At 31.7% G+C, this 27,590-nt stretch overlaps 1 long non-coding RNA gene and 5 other non-coding genes across 11 annotated transcripts; all 6 read right to left on the bottom strand.

The window, feature by feature from the left end:
• Positions 1-1,815: 1,815 nt before the first annotated feature.
• LOC124885126 lies at positions 1,816-8,755 on the bottom strand. Of its 6 annotated transcripts, none has more exons than XR_007045419.1 (4): positions 5,343-5,572; positions 3,885-4,049; positions 3,035-3,086; positions 1,818-1,832 (listed from the first exon to the last, which is right to left on the bottom strand). It is a non-coding gene; the product is annotated as an uncharacterized LOC124885126 (long non-coding RNA). The 6 variants fall into 6 exon arrangements; XR_007045417.1 differs by lacking the exon at positions 1,818-1,832 and adding an exon at positions 2,058-2,410; XR_007045421.1 differs by lacking the exon at positions 3,035-3,086 and having other exon boundaries at positions 1,816-1,832.
• Positions 2,831-2,988, bottom strand: LOC124888397. Its single transcript, XR_007046519.1, has one exon. It is a non-coding gene; the product is annotated as a U1 spliceosomal RNA (small nuclear RNA).
• Positions 3,562-3,722, bottom strand: LOC124888239. The gene has a single exon (XR_007046370.1). It is a non-coding gene; the product is annotated as a U1 spliceosomal RNA (small nuclear RNA).
• Positions 5,402-5,562, bottom strand: LOC107843620. The gene has a single exon (XR_001666469.2). It is a non-coding gene; the product is annotated as a U1 spliceosomal RNA (small nuclear RNA).
• On the bottom strand, positions 6,468-6,628 carry LOC124888306. The gene has a single exon (XR_007046434.1). It is a non-coding gene; the product is annotated as a U1 spliceosomal RNA (small nuclear RNA).
• LOC124888217 lies at positions 7,876-8,036 on the bottom strand. The gene has a single exon (XR_007046349.1). It is a non-coding gene; the product is annotated as a U1 spliceosomal RNA (small nuclear RNA).
• Positions 8,756-27,590: the final 18,835 nt, after the last annotated feature.

The following is a 27,590-nucleotide window of genomic DNA, read 5'->3' as shown; positions in this document are numbered from 1 at the left end:
AGAAACCCCCATACTTTGAAATATTTCAAGTTGGGTTTCTTTCCTTTCCATTTTTCATAGGAATTGATTGTGTCTTACTATGGGGAACTCTGTTGAGTATACGACTGGCCATAAGGATAGCCTCCCCCCATAAGTTTTGCGGTAAACCAGAACTTATAAGTAAGGCATTCATCATTTCCACCACGTGATAGTGTTAACTTCATATCACAAATGTCAGTGTGTATTAAGTCCAAGGGATTGGAATTCCTTTCAACGGACTTATAAGGATGTTTTGCATACTTCGACTCCACACACGTTTGACACTTTAATTTATTGCACTCAAAGTTTGACAAAACTTCTATGTTAATCAGTTTTCATAACGTTTTGTAATTAACATGGCCTAAACGTTCATGCCATAAATCATAAGACTCAAGCAAACAAGAAGAATTCAAACTTTTATTTATTCCAACAGTCATTACATTCATCTTATAAAGGCCTTCGGTCAGATAGCCTTTTCCTACATACATTTCTCCTTTGCTAATTACAATTTTTCCAGAAACGTTTACATATTTGAATCCGTTCTTATCTAGGAGTGAAACAAAAATTAAGTTCCTACGTAACTCCGAAACATATAACACATTGTTCAGTGTCAAGACTTTGTCGGAAATCATCTTTAAGCAAATTTTTCATGTTCTCTCCACCTTAGCAATAGCGGAGTTAGTCATGTAGATCATTTCTTCTGCTTGAGCCGGAGCAAATGATGAAAACAACTCCTTGTTGGCACATACATGGTGGGTGGCACCAGAATCCATCCACCATTCGCGAGGATTTCCCGTCAAGTTGCATTCTGAGAACATAGCACACAGATCATCGCATTCTTTGTTGGATTCAATCATATCTGCTTGATTCTTCTTCTTACCTTTCTTTGGGGCATAACAATCTGTGGACTTGTGGACAATCTTGCCACAGTAGAAGCATTTTTCCTTGAACTTTTTCTTGGGTTGATTTCTTCCTTGTTCGGCTTTCTTTCTTTTCTTAAAATTGTTTTGGTCATCTTCTACAATATGTGCTCCATTAATTGTAGAATTCCCCTTTGACCTTCTTTCGGCCGCATTATTATCCTATTCAATACGAAGTCGGACAATAAGATCTCCAACAGTCATCTCCTTGTGTTTATTCTTTAAATAGTTTTTGAAGTCTTTCCACAAAGGTGGTAGCTTCTCAACTATCGCTGCTACTTGGAAAGCATCATTCACAATTAAACCTACAAAACAGTTTATGTGAATATTAAGAACATTTTTAATTTGTTCAACTAAGGTATTTTTCAAAGATATACTTTCTGCTAGGAGATCATGTATGATGACTTGCAACTCTTGTACTTGAGAGACAACAGATTTGCTATCTATCATTTTGAAGTCCAGGAATCGTGCAACAAGGAATTTCTTAATTTCCTCATCCTCCGTCTTATATTTTCGTTCAAGTGCCCCCCACAGTTCCTTTGATATCTTGGTTCCACTATAAACATTGTAGAGGTCGTCTTGGAGACCACTCAGAATATAATTCCTGCAAAGGAAATTCGAATGTTTCCAAGCTTCTACAATAACGAAGCGGTCTTTGTCCGAGGTTTCCTCGGGTACCTCAGGAGCGTCTTCGCTAGTGAACCGTTGCAGCATAAAGTGGTGAGGTAAAAGAACATCTTTTGCTGCCACCGCTTGAAGTCAATGCCCGAAAAATTTCCGGGCTTCTCCGCCGGTGCCATTGTTGGCGGAGCATTTGTGCGACTTGATGTGGCAATATTAGTTGCCCCTACAGACGTTGTCGCATCCATCATTTAACTTTCAGTTGTCATTTTTCTGTCACCACAAGACAAAAAATACTTAGTATTTTCAGTACTACTTATAAAAATTAAAAAAAAAATTCCTTTGTTTCTAGTTAACAATGAAGTTTTTATGACTTGCAATTGTCAACCGAATGATCTTTAACTTATGACGAAGTTTTTATGACTTCAAATCACTAGTTAAGTTCAGGCGGAGTAGAAAGTTAAAACTTTAATCTTCAAAAATAAGCAATACAAATTCTGTAATAGTATTTATTTCCTTACGATTGTTATTTGGTTTGTACTTCGGGTACACAGAATCCGTATATTACAATACCAACTTCAACTTAAATTCAAGTATAAACAAGAACACAATAAAGTATATCAAATACCCTCAACAAAAGATCAAAATGACCTTTCTAAGAGGTGTATTTTATTTTGCAGAAATTAAGATGAAACAGAAAATAGCCAAGTCGTCCGAATTCACGAATTTTTCTTAGAAAATAATCCCCTCCATTGTACCCGAGGTTATGAAATTTTTGCTGAAGCAGTATACTATTTTACCAAACAATGCACCTGTTCGAAACAGTGCATCACTTCATTGAAGAATTGCATCTGTTTAGTCGAAAAGAAACAGTGCATCAGTTCAGTAAACATTACATCTGTTACTGCATGCATATAAATGGAGTATTAATCAGATTCCGTCAAATAAAGTTTGTCCAAAAATATAAATCTCATCGATCATTTTTCAAATCCAAATTCAAATCCAAATCAAGCAACAACGCCAAAGTTCTCTTGTCTCACTTGTCATGTGGAGTAAGTATTCATCATTATAAACACTCCAAAGTTCTCTTCTCCCACATTTTTGGAAGTACACTTTCCAAATTGGTGTCTCCTCTTCTCCACCATTTTTTATCCATTTTTCATTCACACTTCTATGAACCCAACACTAATTGATCATTAGTAAATGTGAATTAATCTCAGATTAACAAAATCTAACAAACACTTGACCAAAATCTTCAGGATTTAATATTGGTAGGGGCTGCACGATGCAGGCCCCTATTGCCACAAATAATGACATAGGCTCGACCACTTGGATCTAGCAAAAGCGTGCATCAACCAAAGTGCAATGGAGGTTATCAAACTAGCTATGAACCCTATTGATCGCCCATTGAAATAAAGCACAAAAATAACAAAATATGGAGTAAAAGCACACGATATGCAACAACATGGACGAACCATTTCTTTTTCTATCATCCTGAACTGTGTTAACGCGTTGCAGAATCTCCTCCTACATGATAAATTATATAACCATTTAGTTGTTAATATGCTAATTTAATTGCTCTTAGTAAATGAGAGTTAAATCTCAATATTAACAAAATTTTATCAACAAACTCTTGGATCAATTTACTGATGGACCATAATCTTCAAGAATAATATTGGTAGGGGCAGTGCAAAGGCCTGCCACAAATTCTGATATAAGCTCGATCGCTGGATGAATCTAACACCGCCCACATATGTTTAACTAGTTTTAGTCCAGCCCATATCAATAGAGTTCAAAATTATGGCTAGGCCATTTCTATATTAACCATTTACTTTTATATAGTAAGAAAGTAGTACAAACTCTCATCAATTAAAGGGTGCAAACAAATTATAGAAACAAACTTACTCTGAATCTATCGACATTAAGGAAATGTTTGTACTAAGTTTTGGGCAGGGACCTCTGAATCTATCGACATTAGGGAAATGTTTGTACTAAGTTTTGGGCAGGGACCGCGCGAACGCAGGCCCCCTCTACCACAAATTATGACGTAGGCTCGACCACTTGGGCCGACCTTAAGTTGGCACCCCTCCAAAGTGCAATGGAGGTCACCAACCTAGGCCATGGGTCTTATTGATCGCCCATCGACCCCGTCCAGGTAAGTATGTGATCCAGTAATCTCAGCTCATTACTTATGTTACAGCTTTTGCACCTCTTCTATTCGGTTGGCGATATGGGAAAGTCACTTCAAATGGCATTAGCTTTGTTTAGCACACTGTTTTGAAATAGGAAACAAGAAAAATAATGTACAAACAAGGATGAACGTACATAAAACAGTAGAGTAAGACATTGAATGCTGAAAGGAAGAATAATTTTCGTCTTAGTTACACAAGCAAAAATAAAGCGTCCGTCCTGCTCTTCTTTCCCAATAAGGATGGAAGCACACGGAATAATGGACAAGAGTTATCGTTGAGACTGAAACAATATTAAGTCCTGCAAAACAACAGAAAGCGCTGACATAGGTCGAGTTCTGTGAGGCATTGATGATGGTATAACGAGTAAAACAGTGTAAAACACAAACTCATATTCAGAATCCATCAAGGAACGAGATACAAGAAGCGTCAAAATCAATTTCAAAACTGCAGGTATCTGAATTACTATTGAAATAAAAATTTATCATTGTGCTATAGCTAAAATATCACAAATGATCATTGCACGTCCTCATAGTTTACGCAAACACACATCTAAATGCTTCAAGTAAACATCTATATGAACTGCAAACAATTAACCAAATCTTCTGAAAGGGCCTCCTGTCACGGGCCTAATCTTAGCCACGTGCGGACAGCTTAACACTCACGATATCGAGGCTAAACTTCAGTCCTAAACCACCCTAAATTCGTCCCAAGAACTTTCGAACACTCACACGAACTCACGAGGCAATAGTAAGAAAGACACTCGGTTTTGGGAGGCCCGAAGAGCCAATTTTCAGATTATATTCTTTGAATATTTGAAGTGAATGATCTCCCCAAGAGGGCCTTTACAAGCTATATATAATGCCCCTTAGTCAAGGGATACAATTAATGCTAATCAACATTACCCTATTTGGGCATACAAGCCATGAACAATTAGAAAGGACTTTGTCTAGTATGCTGATTTTGTAGAGCAGTCACTGCTCAGCTGGTCAAGGCTTCAAAGCCCCATAAATGTTGACCCGAGCTTGTATTTTGACCTCCCAAAGATGCCCCCACGTTGGCCTTGTCCCGAGACGTTGAGGGAGCCCCGTCGGGTTCCGAAATATGTCCGAAATGCTCGGAATTATGCCCAAAACGGGATGAATTTAATGGGTAGTGACGCGGTGCGTCACACTCCACACATACGCTAAAAGAACATTGCTTTTTATCCAACCACAACATACACAGGTATGGTCCCATAAATGGGTCTGGGGAGGTGTCCGAAAACTTTACCCCTACCTGGAACAAAAGAGGTGGATTCTAATAGACACTCCGCTCAAAAAAATTGTTTTTAACTAAGCAATAAACCCCTAAATGCATAGTGAAGCGGGTGCGTATTTTCAGGACAAACATTCGCACTCACTACCATTATTTAATAAATGAGCTACTAAGAAAATGATGTTGAACAAAGTTTTGGGATAATTAGTATTCTTGGCAATAGAAATTCCATAAATTTACCTCTAAATAGTAAGAAAGCAATTCAAAAAGAATATCTCTAAATAGTAAGAAAGCAATTCAAAAAGAGTAAGTTGAAAAGGACAAACAGAACAATTACCTTCCGTTGCCAGATGCTTTCCATCCTTGCTTGGGCCAAAAATTACAACTAAGTTTTGGGCAGGGGCCGCGCGAACGCAGGCCCCCTCTACCACAAATTATGACGTAGGCTCGACCACTTGGGCCGACCTTAAGTGGGCACCCCTCCAAAGTGCAATGGAGGTCACCAACCTAGGCCATTGATTTTATTGATCACCAATTGACCCCGTCCAGGTAAGTATGTAATCCCGTTAGCTCAGCCCATTACTTATGCTAGTGATTTTGCTCAACTTATATTCCGCTGGCGATGTGGGAAAATCACTCAAAATGGCATTAGCTCTCATTTTGCTCTCTGTTTGGAGATACAAAACAAGAAAAATCAATGGAGCGTATATTTGATACTCATTCAATACAAGAGTAACTATGAAGTAACCAATAGTGTTGCATCACAAGAACACTATATGTAAATCAATCTTGAAACTTCAAGTCTCAAGCTCTATATAGACAGTACCAACAGGAAGCAACACGACGTACTTGAGATCTCTCTATTCTTATTACATCCAAAACCAGTGTCTGATAGCAAAATTACTTAGGTAAGTGAACAATAGTTCCACAGACAATGTCTTGCAGACAGTGGCGGAGCCAGGATTTTCACTAAGGGAGTTCATAAGTGAATATAAAAACTAATCGAAGGGGGTTTAACATCTAATATATATACATAAAAAATAATTTTAACCATGTATATATAACATAATTTTTCGCCGAAGGGAGTTCGGATAAACTCCCTAACTTAAGTGTAGATCCGCCACTGTTAGCAGAAGTCTCTATTAAAAGAAAAATGAATAAGAAAAAACAAACAATATCAAACAAACAACGCCTTCTGAATCCTATATTCCTATTAACGAAGCAGCAGCAAAATGGGACCTTTTAATGATAATTGTAAGATTCATCCTTTCCTATATAAGATTTGGCCTATTCAATCAAAAAGCTTATGTTGCAATTCATTTTTGCTTTGTTGTTATATCAATCAGGCCAATTCCTTCTCCCTAAAAGTTACTGACTTTCTTCCTTTAGAAGGGGACAAAGAAGAGTATAAAATGATTTATGCTCTGAAACTTCATGATGCAAAGTTTGGACGAAGATTTGGGCAGGGGCCGCGCGAACACAGGCCCCCTCCACCACAAATTATAACGTAGGCTCAACCACTTGGGCCGACCTTAGGCAGGCACCCCTCCAAAGTGCAATGGAGGTCGCCAACCTAGGCCATGGGTTTTATTGATCACCCATTGATCCCGTCCAGGTAAGTATGTAACCCAGTTAGCTCAGCCCATTACTTATGTTAGAGCTTTTGCTCAGCTTCTCTTCGGCTGGCGATGTAGGAAAATCACTCTAAATGACATTAGCTCTCTTTAGAACCATGTTTGGAAATGGAAAATAAGAAAAATCAACAGAGCATGTATTTGATTCTCTTTCAATACAAGAAGAACTATGAAGTAACTATAGTGTTGCATCACAAGAACACTATATATAAATTGATGCTGGAACTTCCAGTGTCGAGCTCTAGATATATAGTACCGATAGGTAGCAATGCGACCTCCTTCAGATCTTTCTGATCTTATTATTCTTGTTACATCCAAATCCACAGTTTCGACAGCAAAATTACTTAGAAGAGTGAACAGTAAAGGTTCCACATACAACCAAAAACAAAAGGTGGGCAGCCCGGTGCACTAAGCTCCTGCTATGTGCAAGGTTCGGGGAAGGGCAGGATGACAAGGCTCTGTTATACGCGTTGTTACCGTGCGTTTCTGCATGAGGTTGTTTCCAAGGAAATGGACAAAGGAACAAAACCTTTTGATATCTAGTAACATATACAACACACTAAACTAAGCAATAGCAAGATGGCTCCTTTTGATGATAATTGTAAGGTTCATTTAAATAGGCATAAACATTAAGAGTTTAAAATAAATTGCAACATTAAGAGTTCTATGAACCACATGGTACAATTATTAAATCTAATGAATTTCTTGTTAACATGTGCACAATAACATACATAAAAGCTGTAAAGGATTGTATAAACAAGGATGAAAATATATAAAATTTGCCGAATAAGCCATTGAATGCTGAAATATAAAATTTCCATCAAATTTTACCTACATTTAACCGTTGTTATAAATTTGCAAACAAAAATACTTCTGTTGTTACCATATTTATCACATATACTACTATTTCCAACAGAAGCCCACTATGATGGACCCAACTATTAAGATCATACCTAGCCTGATACTGAGGTGGACGCGAGAATATACATACATCACATTCCCCAGTCACTGGGATTTCTTTGTCACTGGAAAAAAGCACCAGCCTACTTCTAATGACTCAGTATGTTAAACCAATTTGCCCAGTTGATACAACTTGGGCATAAATTCTTGAAACACATAATACAACAACAACCACGAAGTAGGCGCTTTCATAACACATTACTTAGGGAATAAACAAAATACGGAATGACAAATACTCTGGAACAGCATGAGTCAAATGTTTGGACTAAGTTTTGGGCAGGGGCCGCGCGAACGCAGGCCCCCTCTACCACAAATTATGACGTAGGCTCGACCACTTGGGCCGACCTTAGGTGGGCACCCCTCCAAAGTGCAATGAAGGTCACCAACCTAGGCCATGGATCTTATTGATCACCCATTGACCCCGTCCAGGTAAGTATGTCATTCCGTTAGCTCGGCCCATTACTTATGCTAGTGATTTTGCTCAACTTCTCTTCCGCTGGCGATGTGGGAAAATCACTCAAATATGTTTGGACATACAAAACAAGAAAAATCAATGGATCCTACACTCATAATTCACCAAGGAATAAAAAACAAGAAGCATCAAAATCAATTTCAAGAATTGCAGCTACCTGAAGAACAGTTGAAATAAATTTATCACAAATTAAATGACCCTCATTGCACATATCCAAATGCTCAAAGTAAACATAATCAAACTTTTGAAAGAGCCTCCACTTATTGATCTGCTAAAAGAACACTGTTGTTCTTGACCCACATTATAGTCCCATAAGTGGGGTCTGGGAGGGTGGGGGTATACACAGATTTTACCCTTACCTTCATAGAGCAGAAAAGTTGTTTCCGATAGACGCTCGACTTAATAAAATCATTGATTAACAGCACCCATGGCTTTCGGGTCATGGCGCTGTAGATGATCGTTCTCAGACTCGTCAATGGTGCTGGGATGGTCTAATGGCTGTCTAGCAGACACTTCAAACTCTTTTTAACTTTTATTTGCAGTAAATTTTAACAATTTCAAGACAACGGAATTGATGAATGGTTAGAGTTTTCTGAAGCTAAGCTGAAATCCTGTGAAAAATCCGCCATACAATTGCTGGGCTCAGAGTTTGATGTGAGTTGTGAAAAACACTGAGAAGATACATGTCAATATGTCTAAGCAGTCATGTGAATAAATTTTTTTTGATATATGTGATATAACATACAGTATAATATGAATTTTGAATCAAAATAGTGTTAAATAAGGAACAATTTAACAAATGGATTTGTCAAATTTTTCATGATTAAAATGGGAAAATGCATGGCGAATGGAGCACAGTGTACAATTTTCACGTTAAAAAACATTCATGAATTAAATATATTTACACTGAATGTGTTATACTCTCATGAACCTTCAGTCAATCTTTTGCATTTTAAAGAAAAGGCTCATTAATAATCATGAGCTTTCAATATTAATTTTACTGTTCGAGAATTTGAACAAAAAACTGTCATTTTCTGAACTGAATTAATAATAAAGGACAACTTTTTCATAGTCTAAAGGTTCATGAAAAGTAATGCACCGTCAATGCATCATAGGCTCGTGCAAAGCAATGCATCGAAGATTTAAAACTATCAAATTAATTAAAATTCTTATTTTGATTTAGATAAGAAATAATAATCTTAACACTTTTAAATAAATTAGAGTTTTGCTTCATATAAAAAAAATGTCTATAATACTTTTTAATTAGATTTACTAGAAACGTATCCGTGATTGTTGTACTTTATTTTTCTTCTTATTTTGATATTTTATTTTTACTTTTGATTGATGATTGATTAGAGTTTTCTTATTGCATCCATTCCAATCATCCTTTTTCATTTGCATAATACATAAATATGACTCTAAACTTGACACCAAATTATAACTTTGATCTTAAACTTTGGCAATGCACAAATATGACCTTTAACTATTCAAAACTGCACAAATATGGCCTCCGATCCTACGTGGCAAAACGCGTGTTCAACACGCAAAACTAGGCGCGTCCAGCTTAAAATCTAAGGGCATAATACATAAATATAACCCTAAACTTGACACCAAATTATAACTTTGACAGTGCACAAATATGACTTTTAACTATTCAAAACTGCACAAATATGACCTTTAAATGACTTTTCACTATTATCTTTTCATTATTTTCGGCTCAAAGATGAAAATGACATCTAATTTCTTTTGTCATTGAGGAAAAGAGCAATATTAAAGATTTATTAATTAGGTGGATCAGCCTCATACGAAAAAATCGTGCGGGTATGTATATATATTATAAATTAAAGGGCGAATTTATGTTATATAATATATCTAAATATAATTTATTTAAATATTAAATTAAAGATGAAACTATACTAATAAAAAAAAATTATAGTTTTAATAAAACGTTATTAAATTAACGTTATTAAGGATAGTAGTAGTAGTATATTAAATTAACATTATTAAAATGTTAGTATTAAATTAACGTTATCAAAATGTTATTAAATTAACACAAGGGCAGACCTACGCGGTTGCCATGGGGTTCATCCAACCCCCCTCGGTAAAAAAATTACGTTGTATATATAAGGTAGAAAATCTATGTTTATGTACGTATATTAATGTTGAACCACATGAAACAAGGCACTTAAATAGCTCAGTGGTGTTATTTGCTCTTCTTGGGCGCTTCCTTCAGCCTACTGCGCAGGCTCGATCCTTACTAGTGGCTTCTTTTTTTTAATTAAAAAAAAAAAGTTAGGTGTTGCTGCTATAGAAATAAAATAATAATAATAATAATAAAAACGTCATTTTAACCCAAAAAATAAAACTTTGACAGTGCACAAATATGACCTTTAACTATTCAAAACTGCACAAATATGACCTCCCTCCAAGTCAGCCTTTTAACGACGTGGCACTGTGTGATTGGATGAGTTTTCCACGTAGGCGCGAGTGAAACTCATGCATGGGGTTACAAAATCGGAGGTCATATTTGTTCAGGTTTTGAATAGTTAATGGTTTTATTTGTGCACTATTAAAGTTTAAGGTCAAAGTTATAATTTGAAGTCAAGTTTAGGATTATATTTATGTATTATGCCTTTTTTATTTTTCCCTATTTATTTAGTTAGTAAATTTAAAGATTATATATATGTTACACATTATCAATTACAATCATCCTTTTTATTTTTCTCTATTTATTTAGTTAGTAAATTTAAAGATTATATATGTGTTATACATAATCACCAATTGATTATGGATTCTCTCCTTTTAATAATTTTCATGTTTCTCTTTTAGTTTAAAAATTTTTGATCAAAAAATTATACGAAACAAATATGTTTCAGCCGAATGAAGTAACCGACAAAAATCAAAGGTTTATCTTTTTTTTTTTGTCCAACTATTTTTACAGAAATAGTAGTTCTCTTTTGGATTACCGCAAGTTTTACTCCTTTCACTTGTATACATTAGTCTATAAACATATTCACTATTTATTCCAATAATGTGTAGTACTAAATTTGTAAGGCAACAATATATAGTGTTGTTATCATAATGATTCCTATTGATTTAGTTATTTTTTAACTCCTCTTCGACAAATTTTTATGCGCTTTTTGTTTGCTATATCATACAGTTCATACTGAAAATATTTTATTTGTTGAAATTAGGGTTTTTTTGTTATAAAAATAAAAGATAAATCGTTCTTTTCTAGTTTGAAATTAGTTTTTTAGAGTGAAAGCTAATAGCTTGAGTCAAATTTATAATAGTGAATACATCTTTCCCCCCCTAAACTTGTCTTTCCAACTCACTTTAGCACTTAAACTTAACCTTCGTTTATTTACCCTCTTAACATCTTTAAAGTATATTAATTTAACCCTTATAGCTAACGTGGCCAAAAAAAAAAAGAGTGAATTTTTTTAAAAAGGGCCCACTTTATTGTTTTTATTATTACTTATATATATATATTATATTATTATTTGTACTCATCATGACTTGTGCACCAAAATTTTGGCTTTGAAATTTAGTAGCCGTTTGGCCATGAAAACTAAAATTTTTCGGAGTTGGAGTTGTGTTTGGCCATGTCTTTTTTGATTTTTTTTTTTACTTTTGAAAAAACTTTTTAAAATATGATTTTATGCCCTAACTTTTACAAACTATCAAAATCATCCAACTAAAATTTACCTACTAATGGAAAAAGAACACAATTAGCCACTATTATAAAAATAATTACATATACATGACCATATTTAATGAATTTCAGTTATGACATATATAATATTTACATTAATAGTCGTTTTCTCATATTTGAAAATTTTAAAATATGGATGTTATATTAATAGATCACTGCTTCTTGTTTTTTAGGTAACAAATATTATCTTTCAAACAAATTTATTTTTTTAGGAATTTATTTAATTTATTTCCTTCATTTTTCGTTCCTAAAAAATAGGAAATGATGAGTTGTTATTAAATTTTAGGGTGCCGCTAATTTATTTCTTTAATTTTCTTATACATGAAAGATTTTACTGTGTGTGAATAAATTATTTCTATGTAAAACATGCTTTGCATATTTATCGTATATTATATCATATACCATAGATATATAAATATGCTTAGTATGCTTCTTTATACTTTGTATTTTTATATATGTGTGTATATGGTATACATGGTATAAACTTCATATATAACATACTTTGTATATTTATATTATAAATATGCTTAGTATGTTTTTTAATACTTTGTATATTTATATATGTGTGTGTATGGTACATACATGGTATAAACTTTATATATAACGCACTTTGTATATTTCTATTATAAATATAACACTTTATATATTTATGGGTATAAATATAATACTTTATCTATTTATGGGTATAAATATAAATTGACAGTAAAATAATGTCTTGAACATGGAAGAAAACTAAATAAGGGATAAAAATAATGATGAGAGAGAAAAAGAGATATATATTAATTAGGATAGCATTAAGTTTGAAATTATAATTATCTTATTCTTTAAAACTGCTATATACATAATATTGAAAAAGTAATGTTATAAGGAGAGTTTTATGTAAAAATTTAAAAGATTGGGGTTATATGTAATAATAATAAAAGTTTGAATTGGAGTTGGAAAATTGTGAAAACAACAAAAACCTGTTTTCCCTTTTTAGAAAAAATTTCCGAAATTATTTTCAAAATTTTCATGGCCAAACATCACAACTTCCAACTCCGAGAAAAAAATTCGAAAAAAAGGAAAAAAATTTCATGGCCAAACGGGCCCTTAATCTCATACAACTGCATATCTGTGTAGTCAATTCTTAGCATTGACCTGACCACTAGTTTATTTAGTTCGCCTTTTTATAATCCAAGCCCTATATTTTCTTGGGGACTATTTGATGTAAAACATGCTATCTACGAACACCGCACAACAAATTCTTACCGTGTAAAATCAACCACCCCCACGAAGTCTTTTGATTGTGACTCCCAACTCACCTTGAAGTGGCTGCTTTGTGAGAAGTGTTGTGGCTGTGCCATTATCCATTTTAACAAAAAGATAAAAGAAAATACAAAGGAAAAAATAGAGATGTTCCTTGAATGTGAACGGAAAAATAATGAAGTGCAGCATTGAGTGGAATCATAAATCTTGTGGTTAATTGGTAGGATCGATTTTCTTCTGGATTCCAAATAGCAAAGGTGCCATTATCTATGCTATTTCTGAATTTGGGACTGTTTATGTCGTTTCTGTAGACATTTTTGAGTAAAAGATTGAAAATTTGAGAGTTTTGGGATTTTGGGTTTTGGTTAATGTGAAAGAATTTAGATTTAAGATTTTATGTATTGATGTGTTTTTGTGATCATGTACTTATATTTAGTCCATTATTGAATCTGTTCAATTTAATTCAAGTTAATTTTTCATCTAATGAAGAAAAAAAAATCATTAAAAAGCTTGCAACAATGGTGAAAGAAAGAGAAAAGAAGGGCTTTTATGTGGAAAAAAAAAAAGAGGGGGGGGGGGGGCAGGGGCTGTTGTCTACTGAAGAAGAAGAAGAAGGAGGAGGAGGAGGAGGAATTGGGGTAGGGTGGGGTGAGGGCTGTGAAGAAGAAGAAGAACAAAGGGGGTGGGGGACTGTGAAGAAGAAGAATGAAGGGGGTAGAGTCTATTTTATTTATATAAAATAGTATATATATATATTTTTCTTTTTTTTTTAAATATATAAAAAGTAAGTGTGTGGGATTTATTTTATTTTTTAAATTATATTTTTCTACGTGGTAATGACATGACATTGATGTGGCACTGATTTGGCAATGATGTGGCGTGTGTGTAGTCTCCGCCGTGAGAGTGGAATTTTGATTTTGAGGTTGAAATTAATTTTCTTGAAAGTTGTTAAAGGGGTAAATAAACGGAAGATAAGTTTAAGTGCTAAAGTAAGTTGGTGGACAACTTCAGGGAGGAAAAGATGTTTTTTCTCAATTTATAAAATACTTATGATTTTAGGTTTGGTTTTCAATCCTTCTCTTAGTTGTTGCGAATTTCAAATTGTATGTGATTTTGGTCTAACAAAAAAATTGCAGACTTATCTTTTTGGATGCTAAGTAATTAATTATTTTTAATTACTTATTAAAAGCAAGTAATATGTGAACTCATACATGGTACATATATGTCTATTCCATACACTCATATTGATATTTTATTTATCTTTAGTTGCGGGCTCCTGCTAATGCGTTGCTTGAAGGTGTATTGCTTTGCATGAGCCTTTAGTGTATGCAAAAGTTGTCTTTCATTATCCCATCAATTCAGAAAAATGACAGTATTTTCCAGATTGTTGAACAGTAAAATTAATATTGAAGGCAAATGACTATTAGTGAGCCTTTCTTTAAAATGCTAAAGATTCTCTAAATGCTCATGAGAGCAGAGCACCTTCAGTGTAAATATATTTAACCGTTCGTTTATTTTTTAACATAAAAATTGCACACTGAAGGTGCTCCATTCACCATGCGTTTTCACCATTTTAGTTATAAATTTTTTTACAAATCCATTTATTGAAATTGTTCCTCATTTAACACTATTTTGATCCAAAATTCATACAATATAATAGTGAAAGAACGAAAAAGACAATAAAATAAATGAATAACTTTTTTTTTTTTAAAAAAAAGGGGTGTTATACATGTGTCGTGTGTATCTAAACATATGTACACAAGTCTGGATTTTGGTATAACAACCATGGGGTTCTCCCATGTCACGACCAAAAAATGAGGGTCGTGATAACACTTGTCGCGACGCACCTTGACAAGTAAGTCTATCATCTAAACTGATATGAAAAGAGAAAAAGACAAAAATATCCCAAGATAAGACTTCTAGAATGAAACCGAACCATATAAGTAATCATAATAATGCGGAAAGAACTTATCCAAAATACCAATCATGCCCAAAATTAGTTGTCAATAGTGTGAGAATTACTAATACAATTCAAGAGTCAAATACATCGGAAAAATAACCACAAAGGAATAATAACTATCTCCGAATACTAATAAAGACGTAACTACTATAGAAAGATAGAGGTGAACTTCGGAAACATGAATGTCCAACCACTACCTTGGAAGCTCCAACAATCGCCCGAGTCAAGCAAGTTGAGGCGCACTCGAGCTAGGACCTGCACCAAAAGGGCGCAGTAGGCATGAGTACGGTCCACTTGTACTCAGTAGGTATCATAGGCCGAACAAGTAAAGTAGTAAATAAAGCACAAAAATATACACTAAGGGCACATCACCTGCAATCAGAAAATGTCCTACAACGATATCCCACACCACTTGCACTAACAGTTCTAATATATCTCACATATATTGCAACATCACACCAAGGTAGAACAAAAATACATATTATATCTCATATAAGAAGAACAGAGGGAACATGCATATACAAGATCATCAAATACAAGTAAAAGAAGATACGATAAATACATAGATGACAACTCAATATACCAATACAACACAACATAATACAATAAAGTAAGTGCAATGTATATGATGATGATGATGATACACGAGGTCGTCGTATAATCCCCATATACACCTACGGAGCTAAAGCTTCCCGATGTAGGACCCATTGGGGGTTCATCAATCCCTATACAATCCACATATCTCATATCTCCTTTCCAGCACAATCCCTCAGAAAGAGTTTTATAAGGTGTTACAATATCTCTTCCCCGACACATCTCTCGTGAAGAATTTTTAAAAAGGTGTTGCCAGTGTTTTTCAAATGTTGTCACGGTAGTACCAATGTTTCATGAATTAGTATGATATGAGGAGGTAATGCTTACAACCAATCACAATGAGTATTTTTACAACCAACCACAATGATATATTTTCACAACCATATTGGCCAATATCCATTTATTATTTCAATTTCATCCATGAATTTGTACATGTCCCATATGCCAAATAAAGTATGAATATAATCACAATACACCCAATGATACCATATTAAGCATTTTAACAACACAATACAATTATTCACATATATTCAAGGCTATTAATATCACATAGGACCCCACACGGTCACACATATTACATAATAACTCAATTTCGACAATTACGTCACATATATGCCCCACACGGGCACAACATATAAATATCCATTTTCATGATTACATACATCTTGTATCATCATTTACTACCCAACTCAATCCGAAAGAGTTAAGTCATAACCTACCTCAAAAGTCGAAATCGGTCCGCTACACTTAGAACCCATGACTTTATTTTTCACGAACAATCTAGAACTCCACTAAATATATCAAATATAAAATCTATGCATCAAAATAAAACCAACGACACCCATATTAATTATTTTTTATATGAATTTTCGAAAAAAAAAAGGGCAAAATCAAAACTTTACTTCGAAAATATGTTTTTCATATTTTTAGGAATCTACAGCTGAAAACTCAAGTTAAATCGAGTAAAAAATGAGGTTCAAATCGAATAAAAAATATTTTTGAGCTTTACCGAGTAAAATCTTTGAAATCCGGGTTAAAATCAAGAACCAGAGTTGTTTTGAAGGTTAAATTGATGAAAAACTAGTAATTATAAGATAAAAACATTATTCAGGTGAAAAGGAGTGAAAATGGGGTTTAAAATCAAGTTCTAAGATTTTTGGGATTTCGAAAAATTAATTAAGAAATTACTAAGAAAAAGAGAATTCTTACCTTAAATCCATAAATAAAATAAGAAATATATGTTAATCTAACTTCTCAAGCTCTCACAAACTTCACTTTTAAGCTCCCACACTATTTTAGAGTTTAAGTCTCAAGAGTCAAGATGAAGAATGAGCAAAAATAGGTTTAAAACTGCTATTTTATTCCAGAAAAACTGCACAAAAAGTTGTATTTTTTCAAGTCCAATCCGGACTTCGACAGGGTGCCCGAAATTAGTTCAAAGTTCGATATATGCAAACGAACGATGCAACCACACTAAATTTGACATTTCAAATGCGATGACGATATCATATTTTCAAAAAAACATCTTTTTCACAAAATTGACCCCCGAAACTCGAAATCACAATTTTTCAAATCGAGGGTCGAAATGAGATTTAAAAGCCGTAAAATCATACCAAACATGCTAACACCCTAAAATCGACATTCCAGATCTGCTGGCGAAGTCGTATTTTTCATTCGAGGTCGTTTTGATCAAATGTGGATCCCACACCCATATTTTCAAATTTTTATTTTTTCGACCAATAGGTCGAAATGAGCTTAGGTGCATCAGAACCCAAACCATAGGTCTACCAAGCCTGAAATCGATATTCCGAAGCTTCTGACGCAATCCGTTCAGTCATCCGTCACACGGATCAAACGATATCCACATAAGTCCAAAATAAGGCTCTCGAAGCCATCAAAAACCACAAAATCACATAAATGATACCAAAATACATTAAAAATCATGTCAATCACTTTCACACCCCAGAAATATCATAATGCAACTACGAAAAGGGGTAAAACAGTTGAATCACACAAAAAACACAAATATCACATATTTCATCAAATTTTTAGGTCATTACATCCCAATTCACCTCTACAAAAAATTACACTCCATCTATAAGGTCAAACTTACATTATATGTATAAGGTTTGATTTTGAATCGCATAAAACATAAAATTAGAGATTGATTTAGTAGTTCGGGGTTCAAAATTTACCTTCAAATTGAAAGTTTAAATACTAAATAGTAAACACCATATATTTTTTTGAACCTTCTTGATGAAACAGTTAAAGGGTATAAATATTGTGTGTAACTAAGGTTTCATTTGGCGATGAAAATAATAATTTTTCGGAGTTAGAGTTGGTGTTGTGTTTGGCCATGAATATAAATTGGAGTTGTTTTTGAAATTTTGAGAGAGAAATAGGAGTGAGAAAAGTGATTTCACTTTTTCAAAAATAATTTTCACTAAAGTGAAATTATTTTTATGGTCAAACACTCCTACTTTCAGTTTTTTCACTAAAATAAAATAATTTTACAAAAAAAGTGAAAACAAAAATTCATGGCCAAACGCCTACTAAATTATGAGGACAAATTTGAGGTGCAACTTACATATTTTCTCCGTTCTTATTCATTCACAAGTCGTATTAAATTGACAAGATAGTATTATTTTACACATCTTGTTAGGTCCCGTTTGGTCATGAAAATAATATTTTTTCGAAATTAGAGTTGGAATTGAAGTTGAAATTTGAGTTGTTGTTGTGTTTGGTAATGAATATAAATTAGAATTGTTTTGAAATTTTTGTAAGAGAAATAGAAGTGAGAAAAGTGAAAACAAGTAAAACTTATTTTCACTTTTTCAAAAACAATTTTCATTAAAAGTGAAATATTTTTTATGGTCAAACATCACTATTTTCACTTTTTTCACTAGAGTGGAATGATTTTTCAAAAAAAGTGAAAAAAAATTCATCGCCAAATGCCTATTAAATTATGTATAAACAACATAAATCCCAACACTTTCTTACCTAATTACCCTCTCTCCCTACTTTTATAATAATTACATAAAATTTCATATATGATACATTAGTCTACGTCACGATACATTGGTTTATGATACATTATTAACATATTAAATGCAGTTAAAAATGAAAAGAAATGGTTATTAAGCCTACAGTTGAGCAATTAACGCGCTTAATTAAAGGAATTATCGTTTAAGATACATAAAATACGTAACAACAACATATTTTTGAAATTTGAAAAATCAATTCAAGTTGATTTCATCATATTCTTTCAAAAATAATTACTTCTCTTAAAAAATTCATAATTTTATATTTGACTAAGCAAATCAAGCTCGTTCAATCAAAATCTCTCAAAAAATTCCTTCTCTGATCGTTCCTACTCTGTTCAGCATGAACATCGATTCTCATGAGATACTTCAGAGTTTGGCAAAGTGAAATCATTTATGAAAATTATAGATGAAATTGTTCGTAGGAAGAGTATTTCATCTATAAGGTTGATTTTCGTCATAGCGTCAAAATTAGATATTGATGAATAAAAGAAAAAGATTAATGCATGATACATAGTTGAAGAAAATACACCGCCAATAGTGATTAGGAACGACAATGGTGTGAAGGTTTACATTGAGTTGAAGAAATTTTTTACTAAATTTGTAATGTATCTTTTATGCAGAACTACAACGGATAAATCAATCAAAGAGATAGAAATTGATGCAGATACTGGAGCTATGATTTGTGTAGAAGGAACGAAAATAGATGCACTAGCACTTGTCGTTGTTGAGTCGAATAACGAGTACTCCTTGTAAAAAACTCTTGTATCTGTAATTGCGAAGTATATGTTAGATTACAACTTTAATTTCAAAATTTAAAAATCTGACAAAATAGAGGTATGATTATTTATGTATCAGGTTGACTATTATTTGGTGTCGTTTACTCTGTTAATATGATATGTTACTAATTATGTATTTGTAGTCTATTTGCCTAGTGTTTTCAAAAGACACCATTACTAGATTCATAAGTTTATGATGCTTGCATATTGAATCTTTCTTTCTATTACTGATACATTAATTTTTTTCAATGATGCATAAAACTTTTTGAGTTATATACTGCCTTGATATAGTTATGTTGAGATAATTTGATGTAAATTATGATGACTAAATATGTCTTTCTATAGTTGTGTACTGAAATATTTTAAGTAGTTGGATCATGAAGACATATTGCTTAAAGAATTCGAAAAAATTTATAAATTCAATGATGAACATACATGTTCAATGCGTGATAAGGTTCTAAAATAATTGCAAGCTACAGTTTTCTTTATCAGTAACTTTACAACGCTAAAGTTAATAAATCACAAGAGAAAACACACTCCGACAGACATTATTAAAGAAATAAAAGTTGTTTGTAGTGTTGATATTAAAAATATGAAAGCATGTGAAGGATTGGCATGTGCCTCAATGTGTTGACGACGAAGCAGTAATACCACCAAAATGCAAAAGATAATCCGGGAGGCCAAAGAAAGGGATACATAAGAAATCAAGTGAAACACTAACATCAATCACAAACTGTTTTGGAAGATGTGACCGTGAAGGTCATAAAAGACACACCTATAATTTTTTTCGAAAGAGAATTGATATTTATATTTCAAGATATATAGCATATTTCATATATTCTGATTAACCAAATTATTTTTTTATTTTTAGTTTGCCTAGCGTTGAATATTGTTTGAACAATGTTTAAGTAGAAAGACTCTTTATTTTTTAATGAATTAATATTTTCAATTCATTTCATGTTAAGTCATTAACATTAGATAGGTTTGATTTGTTGTACTATGGAGTAGTTAATTTTTCATAAAAAAATGCACCTTTTTCAGATTTTATGATACATTACATTTAAAGTAATGTTATATAACTATTATTACTGATATATTACATTGAATGGAATATATATACATTAATACATTACAAATGTAAAAAATACATATCTTTAACAAAATTTTGTAGATGTTGATATATTAAGATTGGTACTGAGATATTACAAATGGTATTGATAAATTACCAAGTTTGAAAAAGTAATGTAATGATATATTTTATGATACATAATATATAATACAATATATGATATATTTGTAAATTTCAATTTATCTTATCAATTGTATGATACATCGTATATAATACATTATATGATATCTATAAACAAGATACATAACTTCATTTAATTTTACAAACATATAGATTGTTTCGTTAGTAAAATCTGATACATTCTAGTTTTTGAATTTACAAATTTGGTATATATTTGTTCTGCTTGTGGTTGCTGAGACATTATTATATTTATATTTGATTTATGATGTATTTGATATACTACTGAAAATTGTATTAAAAGTTATGATACATTAATATGATACATGACATTGGGTAAAAGAATGTACCTAGTATATTTCATTTAAGACTTGGTATATTTGATGTATTATAGAATTTTATTTTATAATTTGTTACATAGGAATGTAAGTGATGCGAGAAGAATAAACAAATGGCGAGTGAAATATCCAGCAACTTACTTAATCAAAAAATTTCACAAATATTTTGTCTAAAAAATAGTTACATTAACTTAAAACGATAATACACATCGCTAAGATAGTAGTCAAAATACTACTCACAAGAAAGACGTCAGAAACTTTGTAACAACTCTAAGGCAACAATAGCTGATTTGTCGATCGGTGGGACATAATTTGAACTTGATTTGGGTGGATATTCATTGTCGCTAGTATATCCTTTCCTAGACTTGACGACACCATAAGTTCCATAAGAGTGTTGCATATTTTTTTGATGATATTCTGCATCAAAATCAGATGAAAGAACGGAGTCATCAATAAGAAACTCAACAAAACCTATTATAAAAACTCCAGATTCCCTAAACATAAATGTATCTCTTTTGGGTATATCAAGAAATATTTCAAAGCATGTGTGTTTAAACAACTCCATTATTTCTAAACTCACATAATTTCAAAATCAAGCGCAAAGTTACACTTACATGAACTACCAAATCTCAGAGGATGAGGTGGAACAACTTTGATAACATATTTTAGCCCCTGCATTCAGATACATTGTACATAATATAAGAACAACGAATAATAAAGAAATACTAATTTATATGATACATTACTTATCAGAAAATAACATTATTATATTGAATGTATCAGGGCAAGAAACTCATATCAAATACATAGCAAAATATGCATCAACGAACGAAAATTGAAATCTTTTTCAAATTAGATCTATGTATCAAAAAGTTCATTATAATGAATGTATTAGGGGCGAGAAACCCATATCAAATATATAACAAATTATGTATCAATGAATAAAATTTTAAACCTTTTCAGGATATATCTATGTATCAGAAAAAAATCAATATATTGAATATATTAGGAACGAAAAATTCATATCACGTACATCGCAAATTATGTATCAGTGAACGATATTAAAACTTATTTAAGTTAGATCTATGTATCAGAAGCAATATTACATTCCCGTATGTTTCATTTTAAAGAAAGATACATAAATGGTACATATCTGAACGAAATACATCTGTCAGATACATAAAAATCAGACCTTTGGTAATGGGTCTCTTTCCTCCACTATCTTCTTTTTTCTTTTTGAAACTGCAACAACGAACTTCTTGCCTTTACTACTAACAACCTCTCGTAACTTCTTCATCATTGTCGGATCGTTTCTATGTTTAGATCTATTTTCACAAAAATCATTGTCTTCATAATCAAAATGGCCAGAGAAAAGCTCAACACCAACTTCAGTTGAAGTTATTGCATGCAATTGAGTAAGACCAATACTAAAAGATAGTCTTAACTCTATTAATCTATATCTATAATATATTAAAAGTATTAAGACTCTTAGAAAAGTGATTTTTGAACTTTTTACCATTCATTAAAAGACTCCACAAAAAACAAAATCATCTTTTCACTAATTTTTTCAATAGTTAATATTTAAAATTCGTGAAATACAATTCTTTTGGACTTCAATTAGTCCAAGGACACATTCTGTCACAGGGACTCATATTCTTAGAATCAAAGTGGAATTGTAACTTCTCCTTTTACACACAAGTTTGAACTCAACAACTAAAATTTTAGTATTAGGTAGAATCCAAATAAAAGTCAAAAACCTTCTAATCCTACGATCAGGTAATTTTATAAAATATTGATGTTCCTGTTAAGATGAAAAAAAATATCCTGTCATCAATACTAACTTCAAAATCAACTTTGACTTATTTATAAAATTTTGAGAAGAAAGCATGATTAGTTTGCTTGTGATTTGAGGCAATTTTTTTTGAAATTTGAATATGTTATGACTTTAGTTTTGAGAAGGAAGCTTGAATAGTTTGCTTGTGATTTGCGCTACTAAAAAGACCGAGAAAACCGACCACAAAAAACCGACCACACCATGTGGTCGGAAAAAACCAACCACCTATGGTCGGTTTTTTTTTTATTTTTTTAAAAGCGACCACATGCAGTCGCTTTCATATTTTAAAATTTCAAAATAATCATTTCAATAATTTTATATTAATTATTATTTCTTTTACAAATAAAAATAAAAAAATAACAAAACCGACCACTTTTGGTTGGTTTTCTTTAAAAAAATATAATTAAAAAAAACGAGCACAAGTGGTCGGTTTTTTATTTTAAAAAAAAAATTAGGAAAAAAAAGCGACCACATGTGGTCGCTTTTATATTTTAAAATTTCAAAATAATCATTTCAATAATTTTTATACTAATTATTATTTCTTTTACAAATAAAAATTAAGAAAATAACAAAACCGACCACAAGTGATATAATTAAAAAATATTTTAAAAAACTGACCACTTGTGGTCGGTTTCTAAAAATTCATTTTTAATTAATTTTTTTAAAAAAGTGACCACTAATAGTGGTTTTTTTTTTTAATATTTAAAAAAAATTGGCCACATGTAGTCGGTTTTCAATTAAAATAAAAAGAAAATAATTTTTAAAAACCAACCACTAGTGGTCAGTTTTTAATAAAATTAAAAAAAGAAATTAATGTTAAAAAACCGACTACATGTGATCGGTTTTTAATTAAAATAAAAAGAAAATAATTTTAAAAAGCCAACCACTTGTGGTCGGTTTTTAATTAAAATAATAATAATAATAAAATTAAAATGTGGTCGGTTTTTTTATTAAAATAAAAAAATAATTAAAAACTAACCACTTGTGGTCGATTTTGAAAATAAAAAAATAATTATTTTTAAAAAATAATTATATAATCTAATATTTACTTTATGTAATCTAATTATTATTAATAGTAAAAATAATATATTAGATTATATATATAATCTAATATATCATTTTTAAAAATTATACTGATTACACATTGTCAATAACCAATATAATGATAATAAAAATTAATCAATCTTAGATTTTGTGATAAAACTTATACTAAAAAATATATCAAATATAATATACAAATTACGTTAAACATAATCTTTATCTTTTACTTATGTTTCAATATATAAAATAAATATTTTCCTTTATATATACGTTAAATGACGTTAAACATGCATAATCTTTGTATAATGAATATGTGTACATATATATAAAACCGTTGGGATAGACAATTGAAAACTGATGTTTATAGTATGTATTTGAAAGCTGAAAACTAATGTTTATAGTACGTAGTTGAAAGCTGATGTTTATTATGGGGTAGTAAAATCGTCTATGTGATTTTATAGTACGTGTTTGAAAGCTGATAGACAATTGAATATATGTAAATATATGTATATCTCGTGTAGTGACGTATGCAGTAATCAAAAGTTAGATAACTGAATCTATATATCAAAATATCTTGAATGATACGTTCATATATATGATACTATTGAGGATCGAAGTAATAATATACAATACGTTGATGTGATATTAATGTAAGTTAGTCAAAATAATTGATAACTCATCAAAGTATGTATACGAAATACGTCGCATTATATTACGAGGTAATATACTCGTGCACGTATGTGATGTATATATATAGTACGTATTTAGAACTTGATATATATAGTAGATAGTGTGTATATGTGTGTGTATGTATAGGTATATATATAGTATATAGACGTATTATGTAGTGAAGGTATAATGACATAAGATAAACTAATCAATAATTCATCTGAGTATATGTGAAATACGTTGTATATTATTATGGGATAGTAAAATTGTGTATGTGAAGTATATAATACATATTTGAGAGCTATGATGTAGTGATCGATCGATGAACGATGTAGTAAAAAACTAGTAGAATCTATCAAAAAACAATTAATACCTTGATTTGAAATGATCGAAGTAATAATATACTATATGTTGATGTGATATTAATGTAAGTTAGTCAAATTAATTGATAACTCGTCAAAGTATGTATACGAAATACGTCGCTTTATATTACAGGGTAATATACTCGTGTACGTATGTGATGTATATAGTACTATTTAGAACATTATATAGTCGATAGTGTTTATATGTGTGTGTATATATAAGTATATATATAGTGTATATACATATTATGTAATGAAGGTATTATAATGACATAAGATATTAAACTAACCGATAATTCATCTGAGTATATGTGAAATACGTTGTATATTTATTATGGGGTAGTAAAATCATGTATGTAATGTATATAGTACGTATTTGAAAGTTGATAGCCAATCGAATATATTTATATATATGTATATCTCGTGTAGTGACGGATACATTAATCAAAAGTTAGATAACTGAATCGATATATCAAAATAACTTGAATAATTCGTTGATATCATACTATTGAGAAAATAGATATACTATTTTGTGTCAATGTAGATACGCTTATATTATTGAAGTTGTAATAACGTAAGATAAGTAATCGATGATTTATCTGATTAATAAATTATTTTATTGCTTTTAATTACCATTTTTTTAGATTTATCAATTCAAATATAACATCTTATTATTTTTTCATAAACATGCACACTCACAATTATTTTACAAAATACACTATCTATCTATCTATCTATCTATCTATCTATCTATCTATCCATCTATCTATCCATCCACCCACCCACCCACCCACCTATCCACCCATCTATCTACCCATCCATCCATTCATCCATTTCTCCATCCATATATCCATCCATCCATTCACCCATCCACCCATCTACCCATCTATCTACCTATCCATCCATCCACCTATCTATCTATCTACTTATCCATCTATCTATCCACCTATCTATCTATTTATCTACCTATCTATCTACCTACCCATCCATTTACCTACCTACCTATCCATCTACCTATCTGCCTATCCATCTATTCATCTATCTATCTATCTATCTACCTACCTACCTATCTATCTATCCATCCATCCACCCATCCATCTATCCATCCATCCATCCATCCATCCATCTATCTATTATTATTATTATAATAATAATAATAATAATAATAATAATAATAATAATAATAACAACAACAACTAATTTCATTTAAATTCTTCTACTTATTTAATTTTCAATCATTTTTGTGCTCAATTGATGACAATTATAGTCACCTTTAATACATTAAAGAGTCTCAATTTATTTTTCTAATCCTTTAATTTCAACCATGGATCAAGATCGATCTATGTGTTGTACTATGTGTTTGTGTGATATCTCGTAACTTGAGCCGGGGGTCTTTCGGAAACAGCCTTTCTACTTCATCAGAGGTAGAGGTATGGACTGCGTACATCTTACCCCCCCCAGACCCCACTAAGTGGGAATACACTGGGTTTGTTGTTGTTGTTGTTGTTGATCAAGATCGATCTAGCGGCTGAGATCACACTCTCTTTCTTTCATTTTTAAACAACAAAAAAAAATGGAATTAACTTTTTGCCTATCTGGATTCTGACCTTGAAGGAGACGCAACAAAATATTTAACCTGAAATTTTCCTCTTTTCACCCTGGTGTTTCTGCGGTATGCTCGACTGGACACTTAAAAAACCCTATTACGAACCTAAGTTATAAACTTCAAATTTTAGATTTGCAATCTCGTAATGAGAGTAACTTTTCTGACTTTGACTTTTGACATGTACATTGTCATGAATGTGTAGAATTTACTAAAGTGTAATCACTTGAGAAGTGAATTAGTGAGTCGAAAATGTTTTTGAGTGTAGTTATTTGAAAGGTGAACTTGTGTTGTGAATATAGTTAAGTGTGGTCACTATAGAAGTGAATAAGTGACTTGAAAATATTTAAGTGTAGGTATTTTAAATATGGATTTGTGTTTTGAATTTAGTTAGGTGTGGTCATATGAGAAGTGAGTCGAAAATATTTAAGTGTAGGTACTTGAAATGTAGACTTGTGTTTTGAATTTAGTTAAATATGGTCACTTGAGAAGTGCATTAGTGAAGTAAAAAATGTTCAAGTGTAGTTACTTGAAAGCTGGACTTGTGTTTTGAATATAGTTAAGTATGGTCACTTGAGGAGTGGGTTAGTGACTTGAAAATGTTTAAGTGTAGGTACTTGAAATGTGGACTTGTGTTTAGAATTTAGTTAAGTGTGGTCACTTGAGAAGTGCATTAGTGAGTCGAAAATGTTTAAGTGTAGTTACTTGAAAGGTGGACTTGTATTTTGAATATAGCTAAGTATGGTCACTAGAGAAGTGAGTTAGTGAGTCGAAAATGTTTAAGTGTAGGTACTTGAAATGTGGACTTGTGTTTTGAATATAATTAAGTGTGGTCACTTGAGAAGTGAGTTAGTGACTTGAAAATGTTTTAGTGTAGGTACTTGAAATGTGAACTTTTTATTTTGAATTTAGTTTAGTTTGGTAACTTGTGAAGTGACTTGAAAATATTTAGGTACTTGAATTATGAATTAATGACTTTTGTTTTCAATTTAGGTACTTAAAATGTGAACTTGTGTTTTGATTTTAGTAAAGTGTGGTCACTTGAGAAGTGGATTAGTGACTTGAAAATGTTTAAGTGTAGGTATTTGAAAT

Source organism: Capsicum annuum, chromosome 10 (genome assembly GCF_002878395.1).
Source record: "Capsicum annuum cultivar UCD-10X-F1 chromosome 10, UCD10Xv1.1, whole genome shotgun sequence".
NCBI lineage: Eukaryota > Viridiplantae > Streptophyta > Magnoliopsida > Solanales > Solanaceae > Capsicum > Capsicum annuum.
This window is presented reverse-complemented; position numbering and strand designations above follow the sequence as displayed.